This window comes from Vombatus ursinus, unplaced genomic scaffold (genome assembly GCF_900497805.2).
Source record: "Vombatus ursinus unplaced genomic scaffold, bare-nosed wombat genome assembly UNPS02009062.1, whole genome shotgun sequence".
NCBI classification, from domain to species: Eukaryota; Metazoa; Chordata; class Mammalia; order Diprotodontia; family Vombatidae; genus Vombatus; species Vombatus ursinus.
This window is the reverse complement of record NW_020948840.1, coordinates 20,096,770-20,119,814: the sequence shown is the minus strand read 5'-3', so window position 1 is coordinate 20,119,814 and position 23,045 is coordinate 20,096,770. Positions and strand designations below refer to the sequence as shown.

The window sequence follows — 23,045 nt, the reverse complement described above, 5'->3', positions numbered from 1 at the left end:
GACACAGACACAGTCACGTAAGGGCGATAGAAATATCAAGGACCATGATGATCCTTTGGAGCACAAAAGAGAGCTGATTGCAGATTCAAAGCAAAATAAGCCTGGAAATCAAGGGACTATCATTATGAAGACTCCATCAGGAGAAAAAAAAAAAAAGAAACCAAAACAAAATCCTATGGCACTGAAGTGTAAATTGCCTTAACCACGTGGGTTTCCTTTACTCAGGGTTCCACTACCATTATACTTGAGGTTTGTGCCCACTCTTCTCACAGATGCTGTGTGTATTTCTAGGATAGTATGCCTAGGTTTGGAGCTAGGTGACTCAATGGACAGAGTGCTGGGCCTGGAGTCAGGAAGACCAGAATTCAAATCCAATCTCGACACTTAATAGCTGTGTGACCCTGGGCAAGTCACTTAACCCTGTTTGTCTCATTTTCCTCATCTGTAAGATGAGCTGGAGAAGGAAATGGCAAACCACTTCAGTATCTTTGCCAGGAAGACCCCAAATAAACCTAGAGCATGTTTTATTGTTCAGTTGTGACATGACTGAGACAACTGAACAATAAAAAATGCTCTAGGTTTACATGAAAGAATGGTTTATAGCTATTGTTCTTAATATGTCATCTAAGGAAATGCTTTTGGTTTGACCTAATTGTGTAGGAACGAAGACACACAAACTATACCTTTGAACCTGAGGTAATACTCATCTCTGGGGAAGCCAATGTGCAACCTGTAAGTTTACCAAAAAGGGAAGGTAGTTGAGAGGGAGTGTTACTGGTAAGATAATTATTTATGTTATTTATTTATTTATATTTATAGCGTCGATAGGAAATGGCAAACCACTCCAGTATCTTTGCCAAGAAAACCTCAGGTGGGGTCATAGTCAGGCATGACTGAACAACAATAAAGTTGTTTAATTAATATCTGTTTAATAAATACTTGTTAAGGGAATGAATGAATACGTGGATGGATGGATGAATATAAATAGATAAGTAAACATCAATACTGAAGAGTTGTTTTTCCATTCTTAAGTAGGGAAAACAGAGGTACAATTGCAAAGCTGCAGCTAAAAGTTACCTGACCCCTGCCCCTTTAGGCATGCTAAAGTGAAGATCCAGCACAATACCTGGCATAGAGTAGGCACTTAATAAATGTAGATTGATTGATGCAGGGTAATTAAGCTTTCCTCTGTTTCATGCCAGGGGCATGGGAGTTGTAAGGTATTTTCTCATTCCAACTCAAATAGTAGGCCTTGGAAAGTGGTCACTGAGGCAGAAGCTAAGCAATTCAAAAGAAAGTCTTGACCTAAATGCTTTTGCCAGATGGTTGACTGGCTGGCTGTTGGGGTTCAGCTGGGGAATCATAAACCTATTCATTAGGGTATGCAAATAGGGAATTTGATTTTGTTTTTTAAGGCAAATGTTTTTCGAATACTAAATCGTAAAGGACATTTTTTATTCATGAAATTAAAGAAATCAAAACCAAACTTACTTTAAAAATACAAACTTTTAAAATGAGAGACAAAATAACTTTTATGAAATGTCAGCAGGGCATGCATTGTGCTGTGAATCCAACCAACTTAAAAAAAAAAAAAGAATGGAAATAGCCTTTGGCTATGGAATTATCTTGCAAAAGAGCCTGACTGCTTCTCTGCAGAAAAAAGATGTAGAAGCAGATGCAATTCAGTGGGAAACCAGCAGGTAGCAGCACTACAGAGAAGACAGCTCCACTGATGGCCACAGAAGCTCACACACAGTTCAGCAGAAAGCTAGTAGATGACATCTTCAGAACAGCGGAAGATAATACCAAACCAGGTGATTTCATGGCAGCTTCAGAGTCAGAAAAGTTGCCTAACCTGCACTAGGTGTCGAAGTGGATAGAGTGGATAGTGGACTGGAGTCGGGAAGGCTTGAATTCAAATCTAGCCTCAGACACTTATTAGCAGTGTAACCTTGGGCAAGTCACTTAACCACTATTTGCCTCAGTTTCCTCAACTGTAAAATGAAGAAAATAATAACACCTACCTCCCAGGATTGTTGTGAGGATTAAATGAGATATTTGTAAAGTGTTTAGCACAGTGTCTAGCATATAGTAGATGCAATTTAAATACTATATGTTTATGGTTATTATTATTTTCCTTGCTATTCTATTTTAACTATTCCTTTTGCTTTTAATTAATGTGTTCTCTGGTTTGGTCTCATAAAGTAAATCATCAATGGGGGCTCATGAGCTATGTTTTCTGTCAATGCTGATCCATATCATGCCTTGAACCTCAGTGTAGCTTTCAGGGCCCTGTATTTGTTTTTTTTGGTTTTGTTTTTTTGGCTAGGCGATGGGGTTAAGTGACTTGCCCAGGGTCACACAGCTAGTAAGTGTTATGTGTCTGAGGTCACATTTGAACTCAGGTCCTCCTGAATCCAGGGCCGGTGCTCTATCCACTGCACCACCTAGCTGCCCCCAGGGCCCTATATTTGAAGAGGTATGGGCTACTCTTATAAGGTTTGAAAAGCCTTGGGTTAGGCTCAGTCCCACATATGGTGCCCTCTAGACGAAGGGTCCTGGAGCCATCCCTTGTACTGCCTAAATGTGAGTATCAGGTCTAAGAAATGGACCTAGAGAGAAAACAAGCAGGAAACTCAAAATTTGGAAACATAAGGAACTAAAAAGATACTGCTTGTGATTATAAGCGGCTGCTGAAAATGCTATCTGCCCCTAGAGGCTACCTGTGCCTTCCCATCATGCCCTTCAGCAAAAACCTTAACGAGCCAGCTAAAGCTGGCAATGTTGGTTCACTTCAATGCATTTTCCTGGCTGGTTCAGTGTTGGGTCCATGCCATACTGGTTTAGGGATTTCTCCCAGATGTATTGCACTTGTAGCGAACTCAGGAGAGTGGGTACCAACTTTCTTAATACACACTCCATCTCTGTTAGATTCTTGAGGACCTGAGTTTCATAATGCTGTTTCGTGGAGGGGTACAATAGAGGCCCTCTGAATGTCAACTGGTGCTCACAAAAGGCATAGTATAGACACCATCTCCAGGAGTTTGGGTGACTCAGTGCAGGTAACACAGAACTGTTACAGTTGTCCCAGTTACTGCTAGATCTATTATCTATTTCGAGCTGGAAGGGAACTTAGAGTTCACTTAGTCACAGTCTATGAAGTTTGGATGTAGTCAAAGGGCTGCACTTGAGGACCAGGACGGCCACACGTGGCATCAAGCTGCAGGTTTCCCACTCCCGACATAGTTCAATCCCTTCAATTTACAGAGGAGGAATCTGATACCCACTGAGTCAGTAAGCAACTTGTCTAAGATCACACAGGTGATGGTCTAACATGTATTAAGTGCCTAGAATGTGCCAAGTGCTGTGCTGTGTACTAGGGATACAAAGAATGGCAAAAAAAAAAACCCAAAACAAAACCCTAGTCTCTACATTTTAATAAGGGGCATAACAAAATAACTAGGCAATACAAAATATATACATAGCTGTTGTTGTCTTGTTTGATTTTTTGTGGCCCTATTTGGGGTTTTCTTTGGCAAAAATATTAAAGTGGTTTGTCATTTCCTTCTCCAGCTCATTTTACATATGAGGAAACTGAGGCAAACACGGTTAAGTGACTTGCCCAGGGTCACATAGCTGGTAAGTGTCTGGGGCCACATTTGAACTCATGAAGGTGAGCAGTCTTGCTGATTCTAACCTGCTTTGCCAGCTAGCTATCCTTGTACATAGTAGGTGACAGTAATGTAAAAGAGGAAGGCTAGTGTGGGGAAGGAATTGGGAAAGGTCAAAAAGGTGGTATTTGAGCTGAGTCTTGAAGGAAGTCAAAGAAATGAAGAAACAGAGATGAGTAGTCAAAGTGTTGCAGGCATGTGAAACAGCCAGGGCAAAAGAGATGGAGTGTTCAAAGAAATGCAAATAGGCCAATGTAGCTTAATCCTAAAAAGTAAGTAGCAGAGCTTGGATTGGAACCTAGTGTGCTCTGCCTCCAAAATTGCAACAAGCGGCCAGGACCAGCCAGGTACTGACCCAGGAGTGCAAAGCACAGGACGCCTTGAGGAATCGAAGGAGGTGGGGATAATTGTGCCTAGCTTTGACTAGCCTTCCCCGCCGCCCCCCCGCCCCCAAAGCCTCCATAGCTATACTGCTTATCGTTGTGGGTTTTTTTGCAGTAGAGGGGAAGAGTCCCTCTGGTGACGCTCTCTGGGCTGGAGTAGTGAATAGCAACTTTGCTTGGAAATATCCCCGGAGGCATTCTTCACCTAACCGCTAGTATTACAGCATTGCCCTGAAGATCCACCTGGGAAGATTTGGTTTTAAGGCGGGGAATCTCATTCACATCCCTTGCAGTACTCCCAGAGATCCCACCGGATGGAGGTGAAGAGGAGATATTCCTCAGAAGTTTAATCATATTTCTGGAGCCTAAAGCCATTTTCTTCCTTAAAGCGTTTAGAATTTGGAAGTGATAGGATAGGCAACCTGAGTATAGAGAGAGGCCACGCAAAGTCTGTAACATAAGAAATCCCAGAAAAAGGATAGGTCTGGGTTCAGAAAAGCAAAACAAACAACAAAAAAGGAAACCGAAAGAGTAGAATTATAATGACCAAGCTTCTTGACCCAAAAGAAGAAATGGGAAAATACACTTCCTTCCTTCGCAATCATCCTTTCAGAACTTTGGGTGTGGGGTTTGCTCCTTATCCCTACCCCCCACCCCACCCCCGCGCTTCTTTGTTTTTGTAGTTTTCAAAGTCTTTGTTACAAAGAATAGCTCTCTTGACACAGAAGGGATATACTTACAAAGCAAAGTGATGGTCAAGCAAAAGCTATCAATATTTGCATTTTTAGAAAGGAGAGCTCTGTATTCGGAGGGTTGTGCTTTATGCCACGAGAATCCATTCAGTAATATATACAGATAACAAATGGAAGATTGATATCCGCAGTAATATAATACTAAGTAAGCTCTGAGGCAGGAGTGTGGTTGAGCCGTTTCCGCGCCCCTCCCCCACCGCCAGGAATCGGCCTTTTTTTTTTTAACACCATTAGTTTAAGAAAAATAAATGCACACACGCTTAATGCACGCGTCTTTTATTTTGTGCTGTTAAAGTCAGCGTTACACATTCTGGTGGACAGCAACCCAGGGGGCGCCATTTTCAAACTTAAAACTGCCCAGGAGAAAGCGCTGCCAAATTAAGGTATCCCAGGGATCACACCAGCGGATTTCTACTTTGTGTGCATGGTAGTAGAGACAGGTTGTGTGTGCGCTCCACCTGAGTCACTAAAATCCCGAAAACTGCCCGCTTCAGAGAGAAGGAGAGGGCCCTGGCAACAGCGAGGGAACCAGACTGGAGGGGAGCACCGGGGAATTCAGCCGGGGAGTAACCAGCCTCGCCAAGGGTCTGGGGCTGAGCAGTCCGGAGAGGCCTCACGCTGCACGACGGTAGTTCCTTCGTGCCATTGTTTCAGCTTCCACTGGGGCTCTCGGCGGGCTACGGGGCGGGAGCAGGAGTAGGAGGGGACGCGGTGGGCCTCCTTTGGGGTCCCCGCCCCTCTTCTCTCCCGGGAGTTCTCTTGGGATATCGGCCTGCCCAGGGCTTTGTGAAGTGTCTTCGGTCACTATGGAAACCAAAAGGAACGATGGAAGAGGGGCGTGGGCTGTGCAGTCGATTTCTCTTGCGGCTCTCACTTGTCTCCTTTCCCGGCTCCATAGGAAGGCCTGACGGGAGTCGTAGTCCGAACCTTCCCCGCCTTGAGGACTATAGGATCAGCCCTCTAGTCCTAGGCTAGGAGCCTCGGCTACGGGGTGCAGAGGGGGAGGGGAGGCGGAGCCAAGCGCTCAGTGATTGGTTGAAGTTGATCCCTCTGTGCCCTCTCCCCGCCCCCATTCTCTGTTTCCCCCTCTCGTATTACTCTCCCCCCACCCCTAGCTGCTCCTCCCTCTCCCCCCGCCCCGCTCCGTCTCCCATCCCGGAGTCTGGTTTAGTGTGCTGGGGTTACCGAGCTCAGAGCGCAGCCACGGCGGAGCCGGATCGCGGCGACAGCTGTAGCAGCAGCGGCCGTAGCCGCCTTCCCCGCTCCGAGCATCCACGGCCTCAGCCCCGCAGCGGCACTGAGGGAGATCGCAGCGACAGGAGGACGGTGGAGGACTCAGGAGCTTGCAGCGGCGGCAGCCAGGCAGAGTGGGTGATGGCATAGTGGGCAGTGGGCTTCTCCCTGAGTGACAGCAGCAGCGTCATCTGCCCCCTTATTACCTCGGCGAAGCCTTACAAAAGGGCGTGGGAGGGATGGGGAGGAAATAATCCCGAACGCACCAGGAGGGAGGTAATTCCCCGCACCCAGACTCCTAAAGGGAGCGGAGGAGGTAGGGTGGGAGTGTGTATTCTTCTCCCCCCCCACCACCCTCACACACACGCACTAGAGGCGGGAGACTGGAGGTCAGAGGTTCTGGTCTGGGTGACCCCTGGTCAGAGCTCCTGAGGATGAGGTGTGGTGCAGGAGGAGACGGGGGGCATTGGGAGCTGTTGTTTCACCGGGGGTCGGGGGAGGGGGTAAGGAATGGGATAAGGAGGGCAGTTTGTGTTCAGATAGTAGTGGTGGTGGGTTGCTGCAGGCTGAGCTGGCCCAGCCTGGGGATGCACAAACCCCCCACCCCCCAGTCCTTTCCCCTTTCAGGAGCTTCGAGAGGTTGCACGCTCTCTTCTACTCCACAGCCCCCATGCCCCTTGGCCTGGTTGTGGCCCCAAAAATCGGGATTTCAGCTGTGGGCTGACTGCTATTCTTTTCCAACCCAGTCCCCGCGCTGCGTCGGAGAGAGGGCGAGGCACCACCGCTTGTCTCCGCCACCTGCCCAGGGCCACAAAGAGACCACTCGCCACAGCTAGCTCTAAAGGCAAGAAAGATGCCTGGACTTATTATTCCGGTCTCCAAGCCTTTCGGGCAACCTGCTCTGAAAAAAGGCGAAAGCTTCCCCTTGCAAGCTTTGGGGAGCGAGATGAGATGGATCTTTTAAGGCTGGGCTCTGGATGAGGCTGGGGGTGGAAGGGCGGGGTGGGGGGATGTTGTCGAAAGAGGCAGGAGCCTGGATTTCAGGAGAGAAAAGGGTGGAGGCAGGAGACTGGGTGGGGTGGGTAGTGCTATGGAGCTCTAGGGAAGGAAAAAAGAGCTATGAAGTGGGAGTTTTGGTGAAAGACTTGATGTGCTAAGTGTGTGTGGGTATGCAAAATCTGGAGGCTGGGAATAGGTCTCTGAGCAGGGCGTGACTCTAGGCTGGGTTTAAGACAGATGCTGGGGGCTAGAGAAAGGTAAGAGTAAAGTCTGAGCCAGATGGAGCTTTGTTTCAAAGCTTGAGATTGAGGGAGGGAGATTGGCCACACATTTGGGGAAAATCCAGCGGATCCCCAATTCACCCACCTTTTCCTCTTCGAAGCTCGGAGGCTCTCAGAGTAGCAGACGTGCTGCTTCAAAATGGCCCTAAGAGTGTTGTTGTTTTTCTAGTTTGTAAAATGTGAAAACAAATTCTGAAATCCTTCGGGTAATTATGTTTGAGAAGGAATACCCCTTTTTATCTCCCCCCAATCTCATGCCCCTAAAAAAGGTCCTAATTCTACCTTCTCGTTAAAGGAAATTTTTGTTTAAAATATTTAGTGAACAAACAGTAAGGACACATACTAAAATATGGCTTTATTTTGCCAGTGTCCTGCCAGTGTTTTGTCAGTGTCATTCAGACCTTGTCTTCTCCCTTCAGACACATTGTTGAATCCTGTCTGGTGTGGCGAATTGTATTCGCTGCTCCAGCCTGCCTGAATTACAGATCTCGGCTACTTGCGCTGTCCCCACCCCCTAGTGCTTCTGGTGCCTTCGGTCTGTGGCCAGTCTACCTTGCTCTGTGGAGTTAGTATGAGAAATGTGGCGAGGTCGACATCAGGCGTTCTAGTTGTAGCCGCGTATGTCTTCTTCGGGAGCCTCTTACATGCCAAACCTTAGTACAAAAAAAATGAAATATTCTTGGGGTCGCTTTTGCCTAAAAGACGGGGCTTTGTCTCCCGAAGAGTCTGGTACGACTGGTTACTTGTGCGTGTGTAAAAGGAAGTCGTCATGGTTGGGGATGCTTCTGGTGAAATTTGGAACAGGGCTGCTGTAAAAATCAGCTCAGAAGTAGAGCTGATTCTCATTTCTTAGTGGCATAACGGGGATGAGGGATGGGCCTCGGGTCGGTTGCCAAATGACCACACCCAGTCTGTCGGTTCCGATCTCACGTATTGTCTCCCGACCTAAATTAGGACATGGACGCCCTGGGTGGGGGAAAGGAGTTTTTATTTAAATTTTTTTTAATCGAAGCATAAAATAATCAGAAATTTGGCAGAGTCCTCTATTCTTTCCTCTTAGTTTGCTCCATAGACATCGTTGTCAGAGCTGCGATTGAAAGTCATGTCATAGCTGTAACTTGACGTGTAGAATCATGGATATAAGGGGCCTTTAGAGAGACCATTTCGTCCAAACTCCTCATTTTACAAATGAAGAAAATGAGGCCCAGAGAGTTTAAGTGACTTGCCCAAGGTCACACAAGTAGCAAGTGACAAAGCTAGGGTTTGAATCCATGTCCAGTGATACCACATGTGCCTGTCTGACAACCAGTCTTTTTGTTTTGTTTTTTGAAAGATGTTTAGCTAATAACAAAGTTAGAGATGGGGTTTAATTAAAATCAATAAATAAGCATTTATTAAGCAGCTATTATGTTCCAAGCACCGTGGAGGGATTGGCATTTATTTATTTATTTATTTATTTAATAAATGAAAAGCAATTTGGTGCCAGGATGTAACAGCTGAACTAGAGCTGTGATAGGGACAGTACAAATAATGTGATCTAATCATGCTCCAAAAGAAAATACTAATTAGTTTTAAGTTTGTCCTTCTATTAACTAATGAGATTTTCCTCTCCCTTTTCCTAGGCCATCACTCAGAGTATGAATTTCCCTTTTAATTTTTTAAAATTCTGATTTTAACAAACAAATAAAACAGACATTTCCATATATAGTAGAACAGAAATATGATTGTGCACAAAGCTTCAGGTCTCTATTATGCACAGTTCCCTTTAAAAAAATTATAAATTAAGTATAATCTGTAGCTTTTGATGCTTTCCTGTTGTGCTTTCTGGCCTTTCTTCTAATTCTCTTCCCTGTATTTTGAAAGACGTCTCAGTGACCTCCTTTTGAGTATGAATTTCCTAAGATTTTTACTTGGTTAACACATTATAATAAAGAAACAGATAGACGCTGGAGAACCTACCTGCTTCCGAAGGCAGTTTTTGAGCAGAAAAGACTTATTGATGGTCAAAAGTGTGTTACCTGTAAAAGCAACAAGAGATTAAGTTTGTGGGTATGAGTGATTTTTTAAAAGTATTTGAAAATTGCTCAAGGATTGGACTTTAAAACTCCCAATTTCAAGCTTGTTTTAGGACTGGCTGTGAATAGTATTAGTAATCTGAGCTTTTTAACCAAATATAAACATGTAAGAAGGGGGCAACCAGAGTAGCATTTTAAATACGTGGCAAACTGTAGGGCAAAAGCTGGGGGAAAATAATAGGAAGCCCAATAATAGAAACAAATCCAAACTCTTGACATTGAAATTTTTTTATCTTATTTTATAGATGGAAAGGTTTTCGGGCTGTTACACTGACGAATGTTACAATGAGCTTGTGTTTTAGAATAGAGTCATTTTTGTAATCTATATAGTAACTTCTTAGGGATTTTTTACAGCCCTTTATTCTTTCCTAATTTGGTATACTTTACAAGCCTCTCCCTGATTCTCCAGCCTGATGCACCTTGAGAGCTGGTTGAGGGAGTTCAAGATATTTAGTCTGAAGAAGGGGAGACTGGGGAAGGTGTAGGGAAACAAGAGGAGACAGGAGGAAACCAGGGGAGGGTATAGTAACTACCTCCAAGTATTTGAAGGGCTGTCATGTGGAAGGGCTTTGACTTGGTTTTCTTGACATCAGAGGGCAGAACTAGGATAGGTAGACATTTCAAAGAATTATATTTAGGCTTGATCTACGGAAAAACTTCCTAACAATCAAAGGTGTACCAAAGTGGACCACCTTGGGAACTAATGGGTTCCCTTCCCATCACTAGCGGCCTTCAAGAACTGACTTTTTGCCCACTTGATAGGGATGGTATAGATAGGATTCTTTATCAGGAACAGGTTGGACCAGATAGTGTCTAGGTCACTTCCCATGATGGGATTCTGTAATTCTTCCCTCTATGGTGGCAAGTTAAAGGTGGTAAGGGTAGGTGAGATGGTCTTATCCAGACCACACTGTCATGTTGATAATCACAGTGTAGAGAGTAGTAATTCCCTCCCAACGAGTCCCCCCTATGCATAGATGTTGTAGCAACTTGGGTCAGTTGTACATCCATGCAACCCCAGGTGTTCATGACCCAAAAGGTGAGGAGTAAAGGTATAGAGAGCAAAGCAGCTGTATTCCCCAGGTATCCCAAGAAGCATTCTTAGCTCCTCCTGCACATGTACAAGGAATACCACTATGTACACACCTTGCAAGGGGCATAGGTAGAACCCTCCTGCAGCCTATTGGCATAGCTTTTGCAAATAGTTGCCTCGCTCTCTCCTTTGCTGAATTTCAGTTTCTTAACTCTAGTTTAGATTTCTGATATCAAAAGTAACAAGATTGAGCCCACATGCTAAAGGCATTTATTAGGAAACTAAGAAGATAGGTTCATGTTTGTATTTAATTGAATTGATTGGAAAGGTAGCATGCTACATTAGAAAGAACAATGGATTTGGAGTTGGGACCTGAGTTCAAATTCTACCTTTTACACTTTGTACGCTTAGTACCTATGTGAACTTGGGCAAGTCACTTCACTGCTCTGGTTATCAGTTTCCTTGTCTGTAAAATGGAGTGGGTTGGATTAGTCTCTAAGGTTCCCTCTAGCTCTAAATCCATGGTGCTATATGTTATTTGTATGGAGAGGAAGCAAGGTGTTGTGAGAGAGTGTTTGGTATGGCCTCAGCAGAACCTGGGCTCTAGTTCTACCTGGACACTTAACAAGCTGTGTGATCCTGAGCAAGTCATATAGTGTTGATTTAGGCAACTTCTTCAAATTTATTTTCTAAGTCATAAACAGGTTGCAATTTGTGTTGGTGAAGATAGGTCTCACACCATGAAGTTCTGTAATGACAAAATCACTGATGCATAGGATGAGCTCCCAGAATAAAACTATGTACTAGTTGCTATGTTAGATGCATCAATGTTCGGGAGCCAGTTCATACTGGCTCTTGAGAGCCTGATTTATTAAATTTTTAGTAGGAGCATTTCAGAAATTTGTCAAAAATGCTATAAATCTGGGCTTGATCTATTGTTTTGTTGATTAGACCTAAGAAAGTAATGGAGTAAGGTTAATGCAGATAAACTTAAAAATGTGTCATGAGTACATGTTCCCCCCAGCTAGTCATTAAACATTTGCCAGTACCTATGGCTAGATGCTTTCTTGCCCACAAGGCATGTACATTCTAATAGAAATGAGATAATATCTGGAAAGCACTTTTATAAAAACTAGCTGTTATTGTTGTCATTATAAAAGCCATTCATGGTATGTTGAAAAGCTCACATCATATTGAAAGGATATTCTGATCAGGTGACTTTTGTGAGTTGGGTTTATGGTACCTCTGAGAGTCCTCAGGTTCGATTCCTCTGTGATTCCCTAAGGACTTCAGTCTGCCAGCTTCTAGAGGCTGGGTTTCAAGACCAGATGCCCGCCAGACCAAGGACCAAAACAGTAAAATTCAATGGAGAAACAGCTTAACTAGCTATTGTGGAGCTAAATACTCCAAGTCTTCCTGGAGGCTGTGAGGCAGCACCTGGCCACACTTGCAAATGTGATGCTGGTGCTAGACCCATTCATTGAGCCAATCATGGCATGCTTGTGGAATAGCTTCATTAGATAGATGATCGCAACCTATATGGAATGTAAGCTCCTGAAGGGCAGGGTCTGTTTCCTTTATGTCTGTGTGCCCCTTCCTGGCACATAGTAGGTGTGGAATAAATGTTTGTTGATTGATTTGATTGTTGAGGAGCCTGGGTAGGAATTCCCCATCCAGTAAATGGCATGTTTTTTTGGACTTGGTCAATAAGGGAATTTGTTTTGCCTGACAGTACTTATTTGTTACAAAGGTTTTTTTTTTCTTTCTTTCTTTCTTTTTTTGGTTGTGGGGGAGGAAGTAGGAAAGAAAACAGGAGATGGTAGGAGAAAAGTGAATGCTTGATAATTGAAACAAATAGAATTTAAAATGTTTGAGGGAAGCAAAAAAAAAAATTAGTCATTACAAACCCAGCAACAGAATGTATGTGATAAGGATTCTGAGTTGCAAACCTGCTTATTTTATAACCCAGTATTTTAGTAAGTTGAGATAAAGGGGAGAGAATGTAAGTAGGGGCATGGAGTAAGGTGTTAGCATGAATTCATAGAATCTGAGAATTACAAGCTGAAGAGATTTCGGAGGTCTGTTTTCTAGCCCAACCTTTTCTAGAGCAGCATCCACTTCCGTAAAGCATCATGGCTAGGGAAGGATCCCAGAGAACTGAAGGAAAGTTCACTGGCCTCTAGAGGCATGAGTCTAGTACCTGGTAGCTAAAATGGTTAGGAAGCTCCTCATGTATTAGGCTTGGTCCCACATATAGGACCCTCTAGACCTGGGGTTCTGAGACCATCCCTTGGGCTGTCTGGATGCAAGCATCCAGTCTAAGAAATGGGCCTAGAGAAGAAACAAAGGAAACTCAAAATATGGAAACATAAGGATACCATTAAAAGATACCATCACCATAAACAATTGCTGAAAATGCTTTCTTGGCTGCAGAGGCTGCCTGTGCCTTCCCAGAAGCCCTTTCACAAAACTAAATCTGGTGAAGCTGCTTTACCTCAGTGCATTTTCCAAGCAAGTTCAGTGTTGGGTCCATTCCATGCTTGTTCAAGAGATTCCACCCAAGTGTATTGCACCTGTAGCAAACCCAGGAGTGTGGGCATCAACTTTAACACACACTTTGTAATCACACTCCATCCACAGTAGATTTCTGAGTGCCTCGTGAGGCACAGGCCTAGCACCTAACAGCTGCAATGGTTAGGAAACTGCTCAGGTCTGCTTCTCTGCAATTTCCTCCCAGGGCTCCTGGTTCTGCCTCTCCAGAGCCAAGGAAAACAAGCTTAATGTGCATAATATTAAAATGCAGTAATGCGTGTTTGCTAGAATGAAGAAAATAGACTCATTTTGGAATTTGCTTTCAACTTGCCACCTAGGTATAATTTTGTTCCTAGGCAGGCACACTTGGGTGTATTTCCTCCCTTTAGGCATCTATCCATGTACCTTTTTTTTTCCAGGCAATTCTAATTTTTCATATCCCACAGTGGATTATTATCCAGGGAATGTTTTGCATCCTCTTTTTTCTGTTGACTACTTCTTGATCATTTCTCTTCTTATGAGTACCTCAACCAGACTTGGAAAGGAGAAAGACAATAAAATGAAATGCTACTGGCCATTTTGCTATGTCGTACGTTTCTGACAAATGGTTTTAGTTTCAGAGGTTAAAATGATCACCCCAAATTAAATTTTGGGAATGTGTCACCCATATTGCCTTGATTTAGGAAGCATTGTGGCCCGGAAGAAAGAACACTATCTCTGGAAACAAACGACCTGGTTTCAAATCCCACCTCTGACATTTATGACTCTAGGCAAATCATTTAACCTTCCTGGGCCTCAGTTTCCTCATATGTAAAATGAGAAGGTTGGTTAGGTGGCCTCTGAAGTCTTTTCTAGGTCTCGATCTGTGATCTTGGGAGTCTATAATCTGTGATTCTCAAATACGCCCTAATATTAAAATCATTGAGAATTAAATATACCTAATAGTTTTTGTTGTTGTTGTTCAGTCGTGTCCAACACTACATGTCCCATTGGGGTTTTCTTGGCGAAGATACCAGAGCTGTTTGCTGTTTCCTGTTCCAGCTTATTTTAGAGATGGGAAAACTGAAGCAAACAGAGTTAAGTGACTTGTCCAGGGTCACACAGCTAGTGCGTGTCTCAGGTTGGATTTGAACTCAGGTTCTTCTGACTCCAGGGCCGGTGCTCAATCCACTTTACCACCTGCCTTTTTTATGGAGGCCGTCGGTGTTAAATGGTGGCAAATCTCTTAATCTCTCCGTGCCCCTAGCCTCTTCTCTAAATTACTGAGGAGTTGTTGATGTCGATGTGTTTCTGTGGAGGAAGTTCCCATACATAGAGATACCTACCCCTAAGAAATCAATAATCTAGACACCCCCTCTTCCTCCAAAGAAAGACAGCTTTAAGAAAATTGCCTCTTTTCCTCTGATTCCAGATAGAATAGACCCTTTCCTCTTTATTCTGCAATTAATTTTTTTTCCAACCTCACACCTGAAACCTTGGAAAGAGAGCTCTGTTATAATTAGCATCCTCACAAAGAAGGGTATGCCAGAGCATAAAGGAGAAATTTCTAGTTGTGAACATCATCTTTGGACAATCTTTCAGTAAATCAGCAACACAAGGGAAGGAATATTCACTGGTTCTGGGGTCAGAGGACCTAGGTTCAAATCCCATCTCTGACATTTAATGCTTACGTGATCTTGAACAGTTCCCTTAACCTCAGAGGCACTCATTTTCCTCATCTGTAAAGTGAGAATGTTCAACTAGCTGGCCTTTGATGTCACTTCCAGCTCTAATCTATAATCAGCTAATAGGAAATAAGATAGATACAGATTTCTTTTTCTTTTAAATTTAGGGCACAGTTAAATATATGTCATAGGTCAGGGAAAACCATATTGAACTTTCCAAGATTTGGCAAGCAATTGTTTCTGATTGAATCTGTCCATATTTTTACCTCTCTGTGTGTGCTGTGAGACATTCCAAAATTGTTGTTGTTATTTGAGATTTAATAGTTAGGTGTCTGTAAGAGAATAGTAACAGAAGAATAATTAATTTAAATGTGTGATTTGCTAGGGATAAGAGTCCCATGGAAACAAACTTGTTCCTTTGAAATTTTTCCAAATTAAAAAAAAAAGATGAAGTCTTGATTTTATTATAAGGAAAATTTTGATAATTATTTAGTAAATAAGATGACTACAAATCAGGATGCTTTGCTCTAGAAAATATATTTCTTGTGGAGAAAGAAGTTTCAAGTTCTATGACTTAGTAGTGATATAGTAGATAGAACACTGGACTTAGAGCCAGAAAGACCAGGATTCAAATTCCTCCTTAATACTAGAGCTGTGTGACTCTAGGGAGGTTGTTTAACTTCTCTAATCTCAATTTCCTCATCCATAAAATGAAGGGTTGGACAAATTGGCCTCTGATGGCCTGTCTAGCTCTAAATCAGTGATCTTATGACTTAGATTCAAATTCTGCCTCCGACGATTACTAGCTATGTGACTCCTTAGCAAGTCAATTTTGCTGAGACTCAGTTTTCTCATCTGTAAAATGGGAATAGAAAATTAGCACCTGACTTAGAAGGTTGCTATGAGAATCAAATGAAATAATGTATGATGTGCTGAGCAAGATTTAAGTGCTATATATATATGAACTATTATTACTATCACGTAGTACTTAGTATTTTAATAGGAAATTCATCAGAATTCCTGTTTATAGCATAAAATTAGTTTATTTCATACCTGACAATTTTTTAAAAAGTTGACTCAGTCACAATATATTTTGTCTCTCATAATTCCCTATCCCATACAATTCAATTTTGTATGTGTCATCTCAATCCTTCAATCTAAACATCCGTAAAACACGAACCCTGTCATCAAATAGATGTGAACTTCCATCCATCTTCCAACATATGGGCGCAAAAATACGAAAATAGTTTCTCCATTCCTCAATTAACCGTCATTAGAACTAGTTGGGAGCAATGAGGAACCCCCCCGCCCCGCCATGAAAACAGAAGCAATCTCAATCATGGTAATAGCTTGCATTTATGTAGTACTTTATGATAGCGAAGCACTTTTACCTACATATATTGTTTCATTTTGTGCAGATAACTAACGGTCTCCATTTTCCTAAGAAGGAAACTTATGGGGAGGTAGCTGAAAGAGCACTGTATTGGGAATTCAGATACAAATATTATCTCTACAATGTGCAATCTGTGTGACCTTGGGCAAGTCTCATCACTTTCTGGAACTTATTTACTTTAACTTTATAATAGGAGTTTAGAGTTGATGATCCCTAAGGTGCAGTGGTGTGCTGGTAAATGATTCATAACTAGCTCTCCAGAAGAAAAAAATGTGTTCATGACATGGTTTTAAATTTAATATCGATTGTTCACATTTTCTCTGTCACTTTTTTAAGTCTAGATAATCAACAAAACAATAAATCAAGCCCTGATTTGTAGTGTTTGCTTATTTCCAAGGTGTACATGTCTAAATTGAACATTTAACAATCAACTTTCATGAGTCCATATGAACTGACTCTAGTATACTCCTCCTAAGGTCCCTTCCGTTATGTACCTCTGAGTCTCGGCAAAATGAGGTGATTTGTGCAAGATTATACAACTTCTAAGTGACAGAGCCCATACTCAAACCCAGGGCTCCTGACTCTGAATTCAGCATTTTTTCTTCCCTCAAGCACCCACTCTTTTCTCTTCTTATTTTGAGGCAGTGGGGGTTAAGTGACTTGCCCAGAGTCACACAACTAGTAAACAAGGGTCTGAGGTCAGATTTGAACTCAGGTTCTCCTGACTCCAGGCTTGGTCCTCTATCCACTGCACCCCTTAGCCACCCCATCAATCACCCACTCTTGAAAGACTTTGGAAGAACATCAGAAAGTAGTAGGATGGTCAAGTGCTCCATTCCCTGTCCCATTCTTTAGACGCTGCTATTAGAATGACATATTAGTCACCACTCACAGTATCTTTTGCCTCTGAGAATGTGGCTCCATTAACTTGAGGGATCATCTTTGTAAAGCCAAAGCTGTCCCTTTGGGCCTAGAATGGTACTTCCTGGGACAGCTAGGTGGTGCAGTGGAGAGAGCGCCAGCCCTGAAGTCAGGAGGACCTGCGTTCAAATATGGCCTCAGACACTTAACTAGCTACCTGACCCTGGGCAAGTCACTTAACCCCAACTGCCTCAAAAAACAAACAAACAAACAAACAAACAAAAAAGAATGGTTCTCCCCCTTCCCCAAGTCTTTAGTCCCCTGTGGGTCATTCACAGTGATGGCATCATTACTTGTTATTTTAGGGGGACCGTAACTGTGATTTCATTGATATAAAGTCTTCCCTATAAAGAAACTCCTTCCACCAGTACAGATAGCCCTCCATCTCTGCAATTTATTTTCTTAGAGAGTTGCCTGGGACACAGCCTAGGGTCACATATCAAGTTTTTATCAGAGGTAGGACTGGAACCTAGGTCTTCCAGATACTGAAGCTGGCTCTGTCTCCACATCATGCTACCTCTACGTCAGGTTCAGGATGTTCTTCTGTCCCCAGTATCAAACAGAAAAAAGAATATTTGTACTCTTTTTATTAGTGGAAAATTGTAATGAATGAAAATGTTCTGACTTTCTCCAGCTAAATAATACAGTAGCTTTTAACAGTTCAATAATATTAAGAAACCAGAAGTAGATGTGCCTCTCAGGTTTAGGCCTATTATGTACATTCAGGGTTTTTAGAAGGTGTTTTCTGGCACCTGGTTGGCATACTGGATAGAATGCTGGACTTAGAAGATGACTTGAATTCAAATCCTGCCTTAAACACATGTTGGCTGTGTGACCCTGGGAAAGTCACTTAACCTTTCTCAGCTTCAGTTTCCTCAAATGTAAAATGAGGAGAATAATCATACCTACCTCACAAGGATGTGATTAACTCAAATGAGTTAATTTGTTAAAATGTTTTACAAACCTTAAAATGCTATATAAATGCTAGCTATTATTACAAAAATGATGCCCATCAATTGTTTAAAATATAACATGGAAATCCTCCCCACATCAGCTTCTAGTGCAGTACCTTGCATGTAGTAGCTACTCAGTAAATACTTGTTGAATGAATAATTTGGGAATTGTTTAGATTTATATTGTATAATTTTCCTACTGCTCAGACCTTTGGTTCCCTGTTTAAAATTAAAACCAATAAACCCGACTAAGGTTTAAGAAAGACTGAATGCTATTGGGGGAGGGCAGGGATGAGAATTTCTGTATTTTCAATCCAGCATTGTGACTGGTTTTTTTTGCCTTCCATCTGCCCTTTTTTTACCAGAAAGTTTCCTGTGACTGTCACTGCCTTGACTTCTCATGAATGCTTGTTTCATAAACATTCTCTGTGCCCCAAGAGACAATCCCACTATCTTTGTGTTCACCTCAGTTTCCATTTCCCAAACAGCCTCTTTGTTTAATTTCAGACCCTCTATGGGCTTGCTCCTTGACTCTCTGTACTCCCTTCCATTGTCTGCTACAGGCCTTCTCTTTGTCTCTCTGTATGGTGAAGGCACACTGTTGATGCTGAAGCCTCCTTCCTTATTGCTCCATTTGTGACCGTATTCTTCCATCATTGATCTGAGTGAGCTAGGTCTTTCAGGTTTAAAATCCCTTTGGAAGCTTGAATTTTTCCATCCAATTTCCTTTCCTCTCTTGTTTCAATGCCTCTTTAAAGTCTCTTCAGATTTATTCAAATTAGTTCTCTATTTTTGACATGTAGATATAAAAGGCTGTTAAGGACATGGATGCAAAAGTATGCAATATGGTGATTACATGACTATTTTCTAAGTCCCTAAAGGCTAAAATATACTTGGTAGGGATTGATCAGAGATTGCTTTCAATTCATTTAATGCCTTAGCAGAAAAGTGTTAATTTAAGCGGTTTCTATACGAGCCCACAGTAGCCTACCAATTCAGTGCAAAAAAATTGTCAAGTTAGTTGTTCAGCGTTGGAGTTAACAAAACAACGGATTTGTTGACTAAAAATGTCCAGTTGTCAATGAATTGTTCTGCCTTCTGTCTCTTGGTGGAGTTCTTTCTGACCCTTTGTTTTGAGAGAAAAGAAGATGAGGCATTGTAATTCCTGGTACATGAGGCAGAAGATCATTCTGGTGACCTCCTGGTAGCCTTGGAAAAGATTGGCAAGTGATTTTCATTCTGTAAACTATTTTGTATTTCCTTTCGACAGACAAAATGGCAATTTTGAGTTTTAATTGCATTCTTTGGCTTATACATTGCCCAGTTTTAAAAAGTGTCAGTTTGGAATAACATAATTAAACTTCTTTATCTTGAAAATATGATTACAAAATGAGAGTCAACATGGGGGAGTCAATAGAAAGCTGGCCTTGGAGTCAGAGAGTCTTGGGTTCAAATATACCTCTAATATGCATGCTAAGTACCTCTCAGTGGCCCTCACAACTTTAGATAAGATTATAAATTATATATGACTATAAGTTATAGTATAGCTGCCAAGATTGAAAATGGTGGAAAGAATTACCAACTTCCCCCCCCCAAAACCCCAAGGAGTTCACACAGAAAAAATCAGAGGTCCAAATGTTCTCTTCCCACCTCCAAAATTACAATAAATATTGCACCTTTGGGGGTAGGGAGAGGTTTCAAAGTGGGCTTAAAATAAAAGAAGAGTTGTATGTTTTTAAAAACTACTTTTTTTAAGTTTACAATAAAAGTACATATTGTTTTTTTATATTATTCTAAAACTGCAAAAATTTTTGAGGTTTGATCTCAAAAGAACTTCCATGACTAAAGAAAGTGAAAAAGTATTAAGATCCGTGTGATCCAGCCTTGAGATTATGGGCTTGTGGCAAATACATCTTTTCAGAAAGATTTCTCTTTAAAATGTTGAATTTGTTGTTATTCTAATTGTGTGCAAAAGATAATATAGTAGGACCATGATTGTTAGTCATTTGAAGTTCATTAGGCACAGGAAGGAGGTCTAAACCTTCTGGTTTAGATGCTTACTCCTACAATAAAATGTAAGTTCTTTGAAGGCCAAGAGTTTAATTTTTTTTTCTTGGTATCCCCAGCATTCACAGCCTATATAGCACATTGCCTGGGACATTGTAAGTGCTTAATCAGTTTTTGTTGAGTTGAATATGGCCCATTCTCAATACTAATAGTCTATAAGAAGAATTTTTTTTTGTTTCCTCAGTAACATGGTTACTTGCCATCTTTTACATCTGTCCCCATGTACCTAAGTGGGTAAGATGCATGCTTAACGTTGCTTTCGGTTGTAGATTTTGCTACTTGAGTGTTTAACATTCTCAACATTTAGCCAAACAGGTGGTGAATAGTTTAGTATAATTTAGAACAGCACAGCACAGCATAATATAGTATAGATAGAGATGTAAAATGTATGTATATATGTATATATATGCTATATACTATATACTATATACACATACACATACATACACAATATATGTATACATACCATATAGAGAGAAGGGCAGTATGGCATAGTAGATAGAGGGCCAACCTTGGAATCAGAAAGACCTGGGTTCAGATTTTGTCCCTGAAATACATTGGCTATGTGAGCAAATCACTCATGACAAATCACTTGAACTTCCAATGTGCTAGGGATCTCATTGATTACTGCCTTTAGGATCAAATACAAAGTCCTCTGTTTGTCATTTAGAGTTCTTTACAACCCTGACTCCAAACTACCTTCTCAGACTTACTACATGTTATTCCTTCTTATGCACTCTACATAGTAACAACAATAATAACATTAATATTAACAACAGCAACTATAGCTAACATTTAACGTGGCACTTACTTGCCAGGCAACTGTGCTGAGCACTTTATACTTCCCTCATTTGAGCCTCACAACAGCTCTAGGAAGTAGGTGCTAGTATGATTCCCATTTTAGAGATGAGGAAAATGAAGCAAACAGGTTAAGTGAACTTGCCTGAAGTCCCACAGCTAAGAAAGGGCTGAGGCTGAAACTAGACTTAGGTCTTTCTGGCTCCAAGCCCAATGTTCTATGTAACTGTGGTGTCCCCTAGCTGCCAAACTAATTCCATTTCTTTTTTCTTTCTTTCTTTTTTTTTTTTTTTTAGGCAATTGGGGTTAAGTGACTTGCCCAGGGTCACACAGCTAGTAGTAAGGGTCAAGTGTTTGGTCTGAGGCCGGATTTGAACTCAGGCCCTTCTGACTTCAGGGCTGGTGCTCTAGCCACTGTGCCTTCTAGCTGCCCCCAGAATAATTCCATTTTTAACCTAGAACCCTAATTCTAACCTTACACTGCAGCCAGACTTCACACACATTTCATCCAGCTTATGTCTCCACATCTTGCAAACAGCAAAGTCTGCAATGTGTCCCCTTCCTAACCTTTCCTCTTAGAATCACTGGTTTCATTCAATTGTTGTTGAATCATGACTCTTCATGACACCGTTTGGGGTTTTCTTGGCAAAGATACTGGAGCGCTTTGCCATTTCCTTCTCCAGCTCATTTTACAGATGACGAAACTGAGTCAAACAGTTAGGTGAGTTTTCCAGGGAGGTCACCCAGCTAGTAAGTGTCTGAAGTCTGATTTGAACTCAGAAAGATGAGTCTTCCAGACTCCAGGCCGAGCCCTCTATGCATTATGGCGCCACCTAGCCATCCAGTTTCATTCAGTATTGGTTTAAATGCTGCCTCCCAGCTGCTAATGACTTTCTCTGAAAAAATTACCTTGTGTTTATTTTTCCTGTGTTTGTATATACTTATGCACCCATGTTGTCTCCCTAGATGAAATATAAACCCTTCGAGGGCAGAAATTGTTTCAATTTTATCTTTGCGTCCCCAATGCCTGACATTAATGAACTCTTGTTGATTGATTGATCAGGGAAGGTAAGTTGTCCAACTTGAGTTCACTTACTGCTGAACTCACAGATGTGGACCGTCCCTCCTCAAAAAAAAGGATATATCTTTTTGTAGCCAGTTAGCATTTATTAAGCGTGTACTATTACCAGGCACTGTGCTAAGTGCTTATGTGCTTTTGACACAGGCTCGCTAGTTCACAGTTGCTTTGTAACTGTTACAATATTTCTTCCATGTATGATTTTGTTTTCCCCGACTAGATCTCAGGTTTCTTGAGGATGGTAATTGTGACTTGTCTTTTGTTGCTATCTGATGGCCGTAACACCTAGGACATAAGTAAGTATTCTACAAATGTTTACTGATTGACTGGAGGAAGTATCACAACATCACTAAAGGACTGAGTACCTTGTGCTGTGTGATAGAACAGGAACATAAACCCAGAGCTGATCCAAATCCCTTACTTTACAGATGGGGAAACTGAGAGCCAAGGAGCTTAAGTGACTTGCCCAAAGTAGCATGGATGTATTGAGGCTGAACCCTTGTTATCTGAACCCTAAATACTTTCCAGTCAATTAAAACGTGCAAGGTTGATGTTATCAAAAGAGTTTTGTAGAAGGCAGGATTAAAATAGGGTTCATAATAATGATCAATCTCTGGTGCTCCTGAGGCATTGGAAGGCATTGGAAGGTTGGCCCCATTTGCTTTGTCTCTGTATAGTGTGTTTGGTCGTCCCCTGGGCATGGTAGAAGATAAGATTCAAAAGCTGTGATCACTACAGAGGTTTGTCATCAGACGATATTGGTAGCCCCATACTGTGACTGTGGAACCATGATCACTGTTTGGGCATGCTGACATTCTTTGCCACTGTTTAGTTTCTGTCTCTAAATACATGCACTCTGAAAGGAAAGGGATTTAATAAGGTACAGACCAACATCCTGGGGTATTTGGGTCCAATGAAAAAAGATGGAATGTGTACTAGCTTAAGAAAAAACCCTTAAGGTAAGAGAATGGAATAATAATACTTATTTTCTGAGTTTGAAGTCCTTGTTTTCCTTTCTTTCACTAATTGTTGTTTTTGTTCGGATTAAAAGAAAAAAATCTCAATATGAAACTTAGGAAAATGGAAAGGACTGACTGGGCAATCTAATATTGCCCTCCCAACTCCAAATGCAGAAAGTCAGTAATGAATTTCTGCCAGTGTTCGACTCATCTGGTCAAAAGCATGATGGCATTTTTAATCATTTCCTTTCCA

General features: G+C 41.8%; 1 protein-coding gene across 1 annotated transcript in view; it reads left to right on the top strand.

Annotated features, from left to right (window-relative positions):
- Positions 1-6,133: 6,133 nt before the first annotated feature.
- DPYSL5 (dihydropyrimidinase like 5) overlaps positions 6,134-23,045 on the top strand; it is a 134,981-nt gene continuing 118,069 nt past the window's right edge. The window contains exon 1 of the mRNA XM_027850475.1: positions 6,134-6,173. The gene's annotated coding sequence lies outside the window, so the exon portion shown is untranslated. The remainder of the gene's footprint in view (positions 6,174-23,045) is intronic.